Raw genomic sequence first — 14560 nt, forward strand, 5'->3', positions numbered from 1 at the left:
AGTTTACTAGCTGATTCAAATGCAGACACCTTAGAATGTTTGAAAAAGTAAATGAAAGTTTTTACCTCAATATCTAGCTCTGTTTTTTTTTTTTAATTAATAAGACTTTTTAGCAATTTGTCTTACAGTCCTGATTTCTCCCCAAGTTATCAGTTTATTCTTACTCTTGAGACATCTCATTTTAATTGACTTGTCATTTTTCTATAGATGTTTCATTGGTCTGGTGCTCTCTGGATGTCCTGGTTGGATGTATCAGATCAGGAGCTATCTAAGGCTTTATTATTATTATTATTATTATTATTTTTGCAAATACATAAAAAGCATAAGTTTGCCTCAGTGTTAAAACATCAGGTTCTTTCTTTTTATTTAGCATTTACTTTAGGTTGTGTATCCTTTAAAACAAATGCTTTTGGGCAACAGAAAAATAATATTCTCTTAAGGTGAAATGTTTTGAAAATATAAAGTTGGCATAACTAAAGGTAGCATAGTATGTGAGGGTTTAGGTGGGTATATATAATAAACCCTTTTTAATTTTTAAAGTATTTGGTGATATTCCATAATAGCTTTATCCTATGGATTTTAAAGACATGATTAATACTAAAATTCCTGCAATCATTTGCCAGCTTAATTTGGACAATTGTTACTATTTAATTGTAATGAGAATCTTAGAAAGGTAATGTTTAAAGAGCTATTTGAGATAATTAAATTTCATATATGACATAATATTTCCCTGGAGTTTCTAGAGCCTATAACATTCTTAGGATTATGTTATGTAGCAGACAATTTGGGAGAAACATATGCAAGTGTGTAATGTACTTTGGGCATAGATCTCTACATACATTACAGCAGACAATGTTCCAGACACAGACAAGCATCATTTTAGATGTCAAGCTGATGCCCACTCATTACTAGTTATGCATAAGAAGCTTGGTACACTGTATGAAATAATATCTTTATATTGTATAAATTAATGTCTTTAATAGAGAATAGGCTTTAATGAGCCCCTTTTAGCTTTTCCCCTTGCCAGAATCTGATCATTTATCAAGCTAAAGGCAAGCAAAAACAAAATAAAGCAAAACCAACCTACAAACCATTAATTAACAATGGTCATAAATTATTAATGATTTAAATTAAAGGCTTTTAATTTAAGATATTGGATCCTAGAAAATTTGGGCAATTTTAAGTTTGAGTTCAAGAAGATATTTTGATTAGGTAACAGAATATTAAGAAGTACCTGAGAACCCTGGCCCATGTCAGAACTCCAGCCAAGTACCCACACCCCATGTGGCTGGGGTGGGCAGAATGTAGACAAAGTCACCAACTAGGAACCCACCTGTATGATACCAGGCATTTGGGTGCTATAATGATTTCCTTGTCATGGAGAAGCATGGCCCAGCCCAGCATCATAGCAACCTGAGTGAGATGGGGAAACCCATCTGCAACTCTCGACTCTGAGGAGAAAACTTGGGCCATAGGGTACCTTACAACATCGGATAGATGGCCATTATTAGAGTGAGCAAAAGTAGGGTCTTATAGGAGGGAGAGACAGACAGACAGACAGACAGACAGACAGAGACAGGCAGACAGAGACAGACATAGAGACACCAAAACAGAGAGAGAGAATGGTTCAGGTCTTATGGACAGAGGCATATCTGAAAAGACAAGAGAGGAAGGGAGCAGGCTGAGATGGTGAGCGTGCTGACCCCTTGCCCAGCAGCAACACAGAGGAAAGTGAGCTATGCACTTTATCTGGGAAGCATAACAGAGATGACCCTATTGATGAGAGCACAGCTGAGCCAACAATGAGGGCATGAACATGGGAGATACAGCCCCACCCCTCTTCTGCCACATCAAGGCATGGACTGATGAGAGATGTCCTTCTCCATGCTCCTCAATTCTTGGGACAAGTGGGAGAGCTGGCCCTGTGGTTGTAAGAGTGGAAGAGCTGTCCCTGACCCCCACCAGCTGCAACACTCCCAAAACAGACCCTGCATCTCTGCCAGAGCAGCACAATATCTAGCGCAGGCATGGGTGAGCCAGCCCTGAAGATGTAAATATGGGAGAGTTGTCCCCATCTCTTATCTGTCTTGTGGTGGCATGTGCTAGGGTAAGATGCCCTTCTACCTGTCCATCAATGTCTGAGGCAGGTAGGAGGGTTGGCCCTGAGGTCATAAGAACAGGAAAGCTACTCTTCCCCTCTCCCCCAACAGCTGCAGCACTTGGGAGAGCAGGCCCTGCACCTTTCCTGGGTAACACAATAGAGCCAACCCTGTTGGTGGTGATGTGGCTGAGCCAGCCCCAAAGTAGTGAATAAGAGAGAGTTTTTTCCATTACTCATCTACTATGAGATGGCATGGGTGGGGGATGGTTGGCGTCCCCCCCCATCAATGCCTGAGGCAAATGGGAGAGCTGGCCTGTGATCATAAGTGTAGGAGAGCCATCCATGACTCCAAACAGCTGCGACATTTGGGAGAGTAGGCCTTGCACCTCAACAAAGCAGCACAATAGAGCCAACCCTGTCATTGAAGATGTGGGAGAGTCAGCCCTGAAATTGTGAACATGGAGAGCTATCCCCATTTCCTATCTGGAAGACCAACCCTACAGCTGCCCAGGCCCAGACCCAGGGTTATGAATTGGCTTGCTCCAACATCCACCCCATCTATGATCTGATGGAGCACATGTCCTACAGACCCAAAGCTGCAGGATCATCTCTACAACACAGGACAGCAGCAGGATGTCCAGGAAGAGTCCTAGTGGGGGCCCAGCATCAACCATACAGTGGAGACCAAGGACCTCAAACCAGACCAATGACACTTTACATTGAACACTTGTAATTAGAGATGTGTGGAAAAAGGGTTATATGATGTAACTTGTTGGGCCCCACAGTGGCTTCCATGATGAGATTTTTTATTATTTCTATTTTTTTAATCTTTCTTTTCTTTAATTTTTTCTCATGAATTTTGTTTTATTTGGAGGGGTGCAATGGTGGAGGGCAAATGTGAAGGGACAAGAAATGAATGAATGAATGAATGAATGAATGAACGAATGAATTGGACCAAGATACATAACATGAGCGATACATAGATTAAATAAAAAAATTAAAAAAAATAAGTACCTGAGAAATAATCACAAAAAAATCATGAAGTAGAAAATTCAGTTTCTAATGCAAGTATAAAGATTTACACTCAACTGATACTGTAAATGAAACAAAATTGAGACCAATATCAAAGCATATCAGTTTCATAAAATTTGAAGATTTCTCAAATCACTGATTCATGGTAAGTCTAAACTGCTGTGTGATAAGCAATTACCACAACTGCAATGTAGCAAGAGTGTGGAAAATAAGAATTCTAGTCCTGCTAGGAAATCTCCAGTTCCAAATGCAAATAAAGAAGGCCAGCTAGTGAAGAGGCTAAAAGTGAGGAAATGTGAAATGGCTGATAATAGTGCCTGGACAATATCAGTCAGAACCCAGGTGACAGCTGTAGATGTGCGGGTTGTGTGTAATTTGTGTGGCTAACAATACTGCTTTATCCCTCTAGATCTAAACTGACCTCATCTTGTAGGTACCTCTGGAGTAAGCATCCTTCACAGATAGAATATTCTCCCTGTGTGGTAAAAATTAGTTCCCTAGAGTAGATTAGAACAGTGGTAGAGGGAAGAAGGGACAGAATCATAAAAATGAAACAAGCACATATATCTCTTCAAAGTTCAACCCATTTGACAAGATAACATTCTAAATTGCTCAATTTTAGGGAAGGTTTTATAAAGGACCAAAGATAAATATCCTTAAAGTAGTGTCTACAAAATAATTAAAAGACTGACAAATTCCACTTCAGACTAAAGTTTTGTGACCTTATTCAGAGTAACTTCAGTCTCACAGAAAATTGTATATTTCAAACAGCGCTATATACCTTATAAACAGAAGGAGTACATAGGTATGTCTGCATAGTGACAAGTGGTTAACATTATTAGACACAATCTTATATTAGACACAATCATATACTATCTCTTTGTCTTTTAAATTGCCATTGTTTACGTGGAAGTGTACGATTTGCAGGAATCAGTTCTCTACTTCTCTCAGGAATCAAACTAAGGCCGTCAGGCTTGGCACAAGATGCAATTACCCACTGATTCATCTCAATAGACCACTACCTATTTCATTCTAATGACACAATCCAGTTCCCAGTCTCTGTTGCCATAGTCTATGTTTTCTGAGCAGACAATGAGACATTGTGCCAATGATTCCCACAAAAAAAAAAAAATGTGTTTTTTTCTTCTGGATGAAAAAGAAATAACCATAGTAATAAGAACATGGTTCCTGACTTTCTGTGCAACAATCAAGAGATTGCATAAAATGCAACCTTGGTGTTCAATAAAGATTCCCAAGGAAACACTAGGCTAATGGAAAGCAAGAGATGAGAAGAACCTTGAAAAGAAACACACTTACCTTTTTCTCTTCCACGGATTTCAAATATGATTTCTCCATCTACAGTGATTGCTCACTGATTGAATAGATCTGAGCAATCTCCTCTGGTTCTAAAGGATTTTTTTGTTGTTGTTTGTTTTGTTGGTTGGTTGTTTTGTGTGTATGTGTGTGTGTGTGTGTGTGTGTGTGTGTGTGTGTGTATGTGTGCATTTGCATGTGTGTGTGTGTATGTGTATTGGTGAAATTATTAAGGCCACTCCATGTAGTTAAAAGAGAGGTTTATTTTGTGGGATAATTTACAAGTGAAGGAATAGGTAACAGGGTCTGGGAAAGGTGTGGCACAGTCTGGGAGTGTTCTCTGGAGAATTCTTGGTCTACCTCCAGCGACTAGGGTCCTACCTTGTAGGTGTGACTGTTACCTAAACCTCAATGGGGGTTGGAACTTCCAGATCAAAACTGGAATAGCTACCTACTACATATGTGTGTTGTGAAAAACAGCATTTTGATTATACTATATTGATTGGCAATGACATTAAACTCAGTTTCCTAATTTATCTAATGTTTCAAATTCCAAATAAAATATTAAGACTAAAATTCATACCTCAGTTTCTATTTTCCAGATGAATCATCTGTAATAAACTATAATGAAATAATTCTGTTTAAATGTCCCTCTTAGCCAAATTAAGAAAAGAAACATTCCAACTTGCATCTATGTTTCTTTATTTCTATATAAATACACATAACTAGTTAGCTAGATTGATGGATATACACTTCTTCTTCTCCATTATTTCATTATCTTAAGTATTAGACATAGATAAATGTTATTTACATATGTCATGATACCAGTTAGTGGACATTGATTAGTTGATTGTCCCCTATTGAGTAGATAGTGAATGTATCTCTTTGAATGATAATTGCATATTGCTATAAGGTACATGTAATATTGGAAGAAAAAATATTAATTTTGGCAGCTTTTGTGGCTATGCAGTATTTCTTTTTTTATTAAGAAATTTTTTATTCATTTTAAATACAAACCAGAGGTTCCCCTCTCTTCACTGCTCCCACCCCTCCAACCTCCCCCCAACCCACCTCTCATTCCCTCCTCTGAAACCCTCCTCTTATTTCTCATGTGATAAGGTAAAGAGAACAAAACCAAGCTAGTGGTAACTCATGAAATTCAGACTAACAGCTGTGGGACTGGACAACACCCTCTGCATAGTGAGACAGTTGTGCAGTTTGATCTGATTAAGGGCCCCCCTGGTTGTAGGATCAAGATCCATCCCTGGTACATGAGATAGCTTTTTGGAGCCCAGTGCCTGTAGTGTGTCATCTTGTACAGCCTTGATGCAAAGAGCAGGGGTTGGACCTGCCTCAACTGAATGTACTGGGCTCTGCTAAATATGCAGTATTTCTTAATCTCATGTGTTCTTGGAAAATTTCCCTTCTTCTTTGTGTATTGGGAACCATTCAGTTTAATTTAACTATGCCCCCTTTCAATGTTGTAACTCACATTTTATTTATTATCTTTGCATTTGAGATCCCAGGCTTCATCATGGGGTATTTGTCTTTGAATAGGGCATCTCTGTCACACCCCATATGGTGCAAGGAACATTGCAGAAAAGAAAGACTGAAAAAAAACACAGATTGGAGAGAACTTCTGCAAAACACTGTCTTCTGAAAACAACAGACTATTGCATTCCTGAACTCAGTGTCTTTGGTTACCTGCTTAAGATCAAAGCAGCAAATATTCAACCAAGGAGGAGAGAAGCGATAACAACAAACAGAACAGAATAACTAATAAAATAAAACAAAAGCATCATATCAAAGTTAAACCAGTTAACAGAAAGATAAAAGAGCTCAAGAAGGCAAGAGAGAAACCTGTTCTTTTCTAATGAGAGACAGAAAGGGAGTGTATATGGATGAGAGAGAGGAGATGTGAAGGAACTAGGAGTAGAGAGAGGGAAACTGTATTCAAATTATGTGGATGTAAGAAAAAATGGAGGAATTGAAGGTGTTAAGTCAAGAGTTGAAAATTTTCTGCAAGAGTACACATGTGTACACAAAGACATATACACACAAAATCACTTTTCATAAAACTCAACATCATTCTGCTAAGTAGCACACTATTAAATTAAAAAAAATTGTAAGTCCCAGGAATAGCTAGTGAATGACATGAATTGTTTTTATTCAGTCATATAGAGTTCTCATATTTTGGGTGTGTTCTGTTTATGTTACTAAAGATGTTCACTGTTGGGAATCCTTCAGCCTATTTTCAGATCAGCACATGAATGCCTTTCCAACAGGTCTTAGCAAGGCAAAACCTGTGGAGATGGTCTCTCATTTGGAAAAGACCACTGAACCTTAGGACACAACTGAATATGGCTGAGACCATGGAGTATGCTTGCTCTCTTCTCTGTCATAATGAGGATTCTCTTCACAATTTTTACTTTCACTTTGTCTGTCATGCATGGGAGAGTTTCAATCCTTTCCAGAAACCCCATTTTTTTCTCCACTTTTTTCCCCTATAATTCTTTGGGAACTGATGCTGCTCATGTTTTTTTATAGTGAGCTTTAGGCATACAGGAACATTTTATAGGACAAGAGAATAGTTGGAGAAATATAAGCTAAACGTATGCAAGCAGTTTATGACAAATCACACTTATTTCTGTAAATATGTTTTGTTAAGTTTTGAATGATATTGTTGTTCTTGAGAATATGTGCCTGTTTCTTCTCACCTTTCAGCTTTGTAAGGAAAGGATGTGATATTTAGCCAAGATAAGAAAATACTGAGCATTGGTTTTGGTTTAAAAGTTGTTTTGATGTAAAATTTTAGAGGAAAATACTTGATTTTTTCCAGAAGTTAATATTAGAAGGTAAGAAAATGTGCTTGTTTTTGAAGCATAAATAAAGACAGCTTGAGCTGTTCAGGGATGTCTACTTGTGTGAAACTCATCTGATAGCTGGACACAATTCTCCACTTCTGCCCCTTCTGCATTTCAAGATCTGAACCCCCCAGCTGTGGTAGGACTACAGCAGGTTATGGTATTGTTCCTTTGCAAAGCGTTTCAATATCTTATTTGATACCATTATCCCAGAAAGCATATTGAGCCCCTCTTGCACACTGAGTTCACAGGACACATGCATTGACTAGAGAAGACAGATTGGAGGGAGACTTTCTGTAAAATCTGTAGTCTTTCCTTAAGCTGGAACTAAATCAAAAGCCTCTTCTCTGAGGACTGCTTTTCATGGTGCCAGAAAGTACCATGCAATCCTGTTAGAGAAAAATGCCCCAACACTCCTACACAGCTACGGCATCCACATCAACAAAATAAGCAGGATGGTACAGTAATCCTAAGCATATAGTAATGTCACATATGTCTGCATGGTAAACATCAGTTCTCTAATTGGACTTAAAAACTGACCAATAAGAATGAAATCATGCATGGTACTGGAATCCTAGCCAACTATCCAGGACTAATGAAGTGATTGATCTTAAAGGGGACCCTGTACTGTAACTTTACTAAACCAGTATAATCCCTAGTTACATTCTAAATATTTACACTTAACACCCACAGATAAGTGCAGTCATTAATCCTCTTTTTTTTTTTTTTTTTTTTTTAGCAAAAGGAGATCACTACAGAAAAAAAAATCAATTAAAATACAGAGTTATGGATCCCAGTTCCAAAGAATATATCTACAATAAAACTCCAACTCCAAGGACTAGGCAGTATTGCATGTGAGAGAGTAAAGATATTGTAAGAGCTGGAGATTCAGGGAGCTTGCTGTGAGATTATGCTTCCTAGGAATGTCAGGAAATAAACTGAGAAAAATATCACAACATGACTGTATAAAAGTAAGCTGAACAAGGACAACCATGGAATGACAAAGTGGATGGACAAAAGATCTAGGGACCTCAAACCAACAGAAAAAACTACAGGCAATGAGTAAAACCTGAGAGCAGGAGAAGTAATCTTTCCCAGGAAAGAGCACATTTAATTGGTTGTCCAATACAAAATGTTCAGCCCTGAAAATGCACACGGGGCAAATGTTCCCTGAGACAGAGCCTGCCAGCACCCGACTGGACTAAGAGGTGAGTCTTTATCCTCATACTTGAACACCCTAGTCCCTAGGCTTTGGGCCCAGGGGCACAACCCTGAGTCCCTAAATCCCCACCCATTGCAGTTCCAGTTTCAGGCCAGTTGGCAGGCAAACCTCCTACACATAGGTCAGACTACTTCCATCCCCCATCAGACTCTGTAACCCAAGCCCCACCTCCCCCAAATCCCACCCACCCTTCAAGACTGCAACTGTTCCCTGAGACAGAGGCTACCAGCACCCAACTGGACTAAGAGGCTAGTCGGCAGGCAGACCTCCTGCAGACAGGTCAGACTACCTCCATCTACCACATGCTAAGACTGCAGCTACTCCCTGAGACAGAGCCCACTAGCTCCAGTTGGACTAAGAGCTGCTCCCTAAGACAAAAAGTCCATCAGCCTTGACCAGACCAAGAGCTCCCACTGGATCAAGTGTATCAGACCAAGAAAGGTTCCATCAGACACAGACCCCACTTGCCCCAAGTGGAGAAAGAGATGGGTATCAGTAAGACCTGAACATCCCAACACAGAAGAAACAGAAGATATCTACCATAAAAATGACTTTAAGAAGATATTAGAGATCTTAAAAGAGGAAATGAAAAATTCCCTTAAAGAAATTGAGGAAAAGTCAAACAAAAAATGGAAAAAAAATCAGTAAATCCCTCAAAAGTCAAGAGAAAGCAATTAAAGAAATGAGGGAAACAGTTCAATATTTCAAAACTGAAATGGAGTCAATAAAGAAGACACAAACTGAAGTAATGCTGGAAGTGGAAAATCTGAGTAAACAAACAGGAACTACAGATGCAAGATAACCAACAGAATGAAAGAAATGGAAGAGTGGATCTCTGGCATTGAAGATATAGTAAAAGAAATAGATTCATCAGGCAATGAAGTCATGACCCAAAATGTACAGGAAATTTGGGACACCATGAAAAGACCAGCCCTAAGAATAATAGGGATAGAAGAAGGAGAAGAATAACAACTCAAAGGCACAGAAAATATATTCAACAAAATCATAGAAGAAAAATTTCCCAACCAAAAGAAGGAAATGCCTATAAAAATACAAGAAAGTTACAGAACACCAAATAGACTGGATAAAAAAAAAGGCCTCTTGATACATAATAATCAAACCACTAAACATACAGAATAAAGAAAAAATATTAAGAGCTGCAAAGGAAAAAGGCCAAGTAACATATACAGGCAGACCCAAAAGAAAAACACCTGACTTATCAATGGACATGCTAAAAGCCAGAAGGTCTGTACAGATGTTATACAGATACTAAGAGACCATGGATGCCAACCCAGACTATTAAACCCAGCAAAACTCCCAATCAACATAGACAGAGGAAACAAAATATTCCATGATAAAACCAGATTTAAACAATATCTCTCCACAAATTCAGCCCTACAGAAAGCACTTGAAGGAAAAATACAACCTAAGGAATTTAGATACACCCATGAAAACACAGGCAATAGATAGTCCCATACCAACAAATACCAAAGAAGGGAAACATACAACACCACCAAAAAATAACAGGAATTAACAATAACTGGTCATCAATATTCATCAATATCAATGGTCTCAATTCACCTATAAAAAGACAAGGCTCACAGAATGGGTACAAAAACAAGATCCATCCATTTGCTGCATACAAGAAGCACACCTCAACTTCAAAGACAGACCCCACCTCAGAAGGAAAGGCTGGGAAAAGACATTCCAACCAAATGGATTTAAGAACCAAGCTGGTTTAGCTATCCTAATATCTAATAAAATAGTCTTCAAACTAAAATCAATTGAAAGAGATCAGGAAGAAAATCCTGAAGGGAAAATCCAAGAAGATGATTTCTCAATTCTGAATATCTATGTCCCAAATACAAGGGCACCGACATTTGTAAAAGAAACATTACTAAAGCTTAAAACTCACATCAAACACCATACACTAGTTGTGGGAGACTCAACACCCTACTTTCACCAATGGACAGGTCTACCAGAAAGAAACTTAACAGAGAAATAAGAGAACTAACAGAAATTAAGACTCAAATAGACTTAATAGATATCTACCGAATACTCCACCCTCACACAAAAGAATATACCTTCTTTTCAGCACCCCATGGAACCTTCTCCAAAATCAACCACATGCTTGGTGACAAAGCAAATCTCAACAGGTACAAAACAATTGAAATAGCCTCCTGTGTCTTATCAGACCATCATGGCTTAAAGTTAGACTTCAACAGCAACAAAAATTACAGAAAGCCTACAATCTCATGGAAACTGAATAATGCCCAATTGAATCACCAACAGGTCAAGGAAAAAATAAAGAAAGAAATTAAAGATTTCCTAGAATTCAATGAAAACAAATGTACAACATACCCAAACTTATGGGACACCATGAAAGCATTGCTAAGAGGAAAATTCATAGCTCTAAATGCCCACATAAAGAAGTTGGAGAACTCTCACACTAGTGATTTATCTGCACAACTGAAAGCTCTAGAACAAGAAGAAGCAAAGTCACCCATGGGAAACACATGCCAGGAAATCATCAAATTGAGGGCTGAAATCAATAAAAGAAAAACATAGAGAACAATACAGAGAATCAATGAAACAAAGAGTTCGTTCTTTGAGAAAATAAAAAAGATAGATAAGCCCTTATCCAAATTAACTGAAAAAGCAGAGAGAGAGACAGAGAGAGAGAGAGAGAGAGAGAGAGAGAGAGAGAGAGAGAGAGAGAGAGAGAGAGACAGAGAGAGAGACAGAGAGAGAGAGAGAGAGAGAGAGAGAGAGAGAGAGAGAGAGAGAATCCAAATTAACAAAATCAGAAATGAAAAGGGGACATAGCAACAAATAATGAGGAAATCCAGAGAATCATCAGGTCATACTTCAAAAACCTCTACTCCACAAAATTGGAAAATCTGAAAGAAATGGATGATTTTCTGGATAGGTACCCTGTACCTAAGTTAAATCAAGACCAGATAATCTATTTAAATAGACCAATACCACCTAAGGAAATAGAAACAGTTATTAAAAGTCTTCCAACCAAAAAAGCCCAGGACCAGATGGTTTCAGTGCAGAATTCTACCAAATTTTCAAGGAAGAGCTAATACAAATACTCTACAAATTGTTCCACACCACAGAAACAGAAGTAACATTACCAAATTCTTTTTATGAGGCTACAGTTACCCTGATACCCAAACCAAACTAAGACGCAACAAAGAAAGAGAATTACAGAACAATCTCCCTCATGAACATTGATGCAAAAATACTCAATAAAATACTGACTAACCAAATCTAGGAACACATCAAAAAAATTATTCACCATGACCAAATAGGCTTCATCCCAGGGATGCAAGGACAGTTTAACATATGAAAATCTGTCAATGTAATACACCATGTAAACAAACTAAAAGAACAAAACCACATGATCATCTCATTGGATGCTGAAAAAGCCTTTGAAAAAATCCAACACCCCTTCATGATAAAGGTTCTAGAGAGGTCAGGAATACAAGGAACATACCTAAACATAACAAAGGCAATTTATAGCAAACCAACAGTCAACATCAAATTAAATGGAGAGAAACTCAAAGTGATTCCACTAAAATCAGGAACAAGACAAGGCTGTCCCACTCACCCCACACTTATTCAATATAGTACTTGAAGTTATAGCTATATCATTAAGACAACAAAAGGAGATCAAGGGGATACAAATTGGAAAGGAAGAAGTCAAACTTTCATTATTTGCAGATGATATGATAGTATACATAAGTGACACCCAAAATTCTATCATGGAACTCCTACAGCTGATAAACAGCTTCTGTAAGGTGGCAGCATACAAGATTAACTCAAAAACATCAGTAGCCTTCCTATATACAAATGAAAAGGAGGCTGAGAAAGAAATCAGAGAAACATCACCCTTTACAATAGCCACAAATAATATAAAATACCTTGGGGTAACTCTAACTAAGCAAGTGAAAGACTTGTATGATAAGAACTTTAAGTTTTTGGCAAAAGAAATCAAAGATGATATCAGAAAATGGAAAGATCCCCAATGCTCATGGACAGGTAGAATCAACATAGTAAAAGTGGCAATCCTACCAAAAGCAATCTACAGATTCAGTGCAATCCCCATCAAAATCCCAACACAATTCTTCACAGATGTGGAAAGAACAATACTTAACTTTATATGGAAAAAAACCGTAGGATAGCTGTAGCTAGAGTTTTCCTGCCTGGCCCACAGTCAGGACAAATCTCTCTCTCCTTCCAGGCCCATAGATGCTCAGACCCAACCAAGTAAAGACACAGAAATTTATATTGCCTACAAACTGTATGGCCATGGCAGACTTTTTGCTGTCTAGTTGTTACATCTTAAATCAACCCATTTCTGTTAGTCTAAAAGTTGCCATGTGGCTCCTGGCTTACCAGTACCTTACATATTGCTTGTCATGGCAGTGGCTGACAATATCTCTCTGACCCAGCCTTCCACAGAATTCCCAGAATTCTCTTCTCTCTTGTCCTGCCTGGCTACTGGCCAATCAGCATTTTATTTATACAGAACAATATCCACAGAAGATAGCTAAAAGAATTCTGTATAATAAAGCAACCTCTGGAGGCATCATGATCCCTCACCTCAAACTCTACTATAGAGCTATGGTACTGGCATAAAAACTGACATGTGGACCAATGGAATCAAATTGAAGACCCTGACATTAATCCACACACCTATGAACATATGATTTTCAACAAAGAAGCCAAAACTGTACCATGGAAAAAAGAAAGCATCTTCAACAAATGGTGCTGGCATAACTGGATGTCAACATGCAGAACATTGCAAATAGATCCATATCTGTTGCCATGCATAAAACTCAAGTCCAAGTGGATCAAAGACCTCAACATAAATCCAGTTACACTGAACTTGATAGAAAAGGAAGTAGGAAGTAGTCTGGAACGCATTGGCACAGGAGACCACTTCCTAAATATAACACTAATAGCACAGACACTGAGAGCGACAATTAATAAATGGGACCTCCTGAAACTGAAAAGCTTTTATAGAGCAAAGGACACCATCAACAAGAACAAATGACAAACTACAGAATGGGAAAAGATCTTCATCTACTCCACATCTGACAGAGGGCTGATCTCCAAAATATATGAAGAACTGAAAAAGCTAGACATCAAAATACTGAACAATCCAATTTAAAAATGGGCTACAGAGATAACAGAAAATTCTCAATAGAAGAATCGCAAATGGCTGAAAGGCATTTAAGGAATTGTTCAACATCATTAGTTATCAGGGAAAGGCAAATGAAAATGACTCCGAGATACCACCTTACACCTGCCAGAATGGCTAAGATCAAAAACACTGAAGACAGCACATGTTGGAGAGGGTGTGGAGCAAGGGGAACACTCCTCCACTGTTGGTGGGAATGCAAACTTATACAACCACTCTGAAAATCAGTATGGAAGTTTCTCAGAAAATTGGGAATAAGTCTTTCTCAAGACCCAGTTACACCACTCTTGGGTTTATACCCAAGGAATGCTCAATCATACCACAAGGACACATGCTCAACTATGTTCATATCAGCATTATTTGTAATAGCAAGAATATGGAAACAACCTAGATGCCCCTCAACTGAAGAATGGATAAAGAAAATATGGCACATATACACAGTGGAGTACTACTCAGCAGTGAAAAACAATATCATGAAATTTGCAGGCAAATGGATGGATCTAGAAAAAAATCATCCTGAGTGAGGTAATCCAGACTCAGAAGGACAAACATAGCATGTACTCACACATAAGTAGGTACTAAATCGGAGGGGAGGGATGGCCAGACTGCAATCCACAACTCCAGAGAGGCTTGCTAACAGGAAAAGACCCTAGGAGGGACACATGGATGATCCTGTGAAGAAGAAGTGGAGGGGATCTACATGAGTGGGTTGGGTGGCAGGAGGTGGGGGTGGCAGAGGGTGAGTAGTGGGGGATGAGAGCATGGGGAAGTGGGAGGGTCCATCTGGAGTAGGGACAGGGTGGGAGTGCAGGGAG

The sequence above is a fragment of the Onychomys torridus genome, chromosome 1, assembly GCF_903995425.1.
Source record: "Onychomys torridus chromosome 1, mOncTor1.1, whole genome shotgun sequence".
In the NCBI taxonomy this organism is placed as follows: domain Eukaryota; kingdom Metazoa; phylum Chordata; class Mammalia; order Rodentia; family Cricetidae; genus Onychomys; species Onychomys torridus.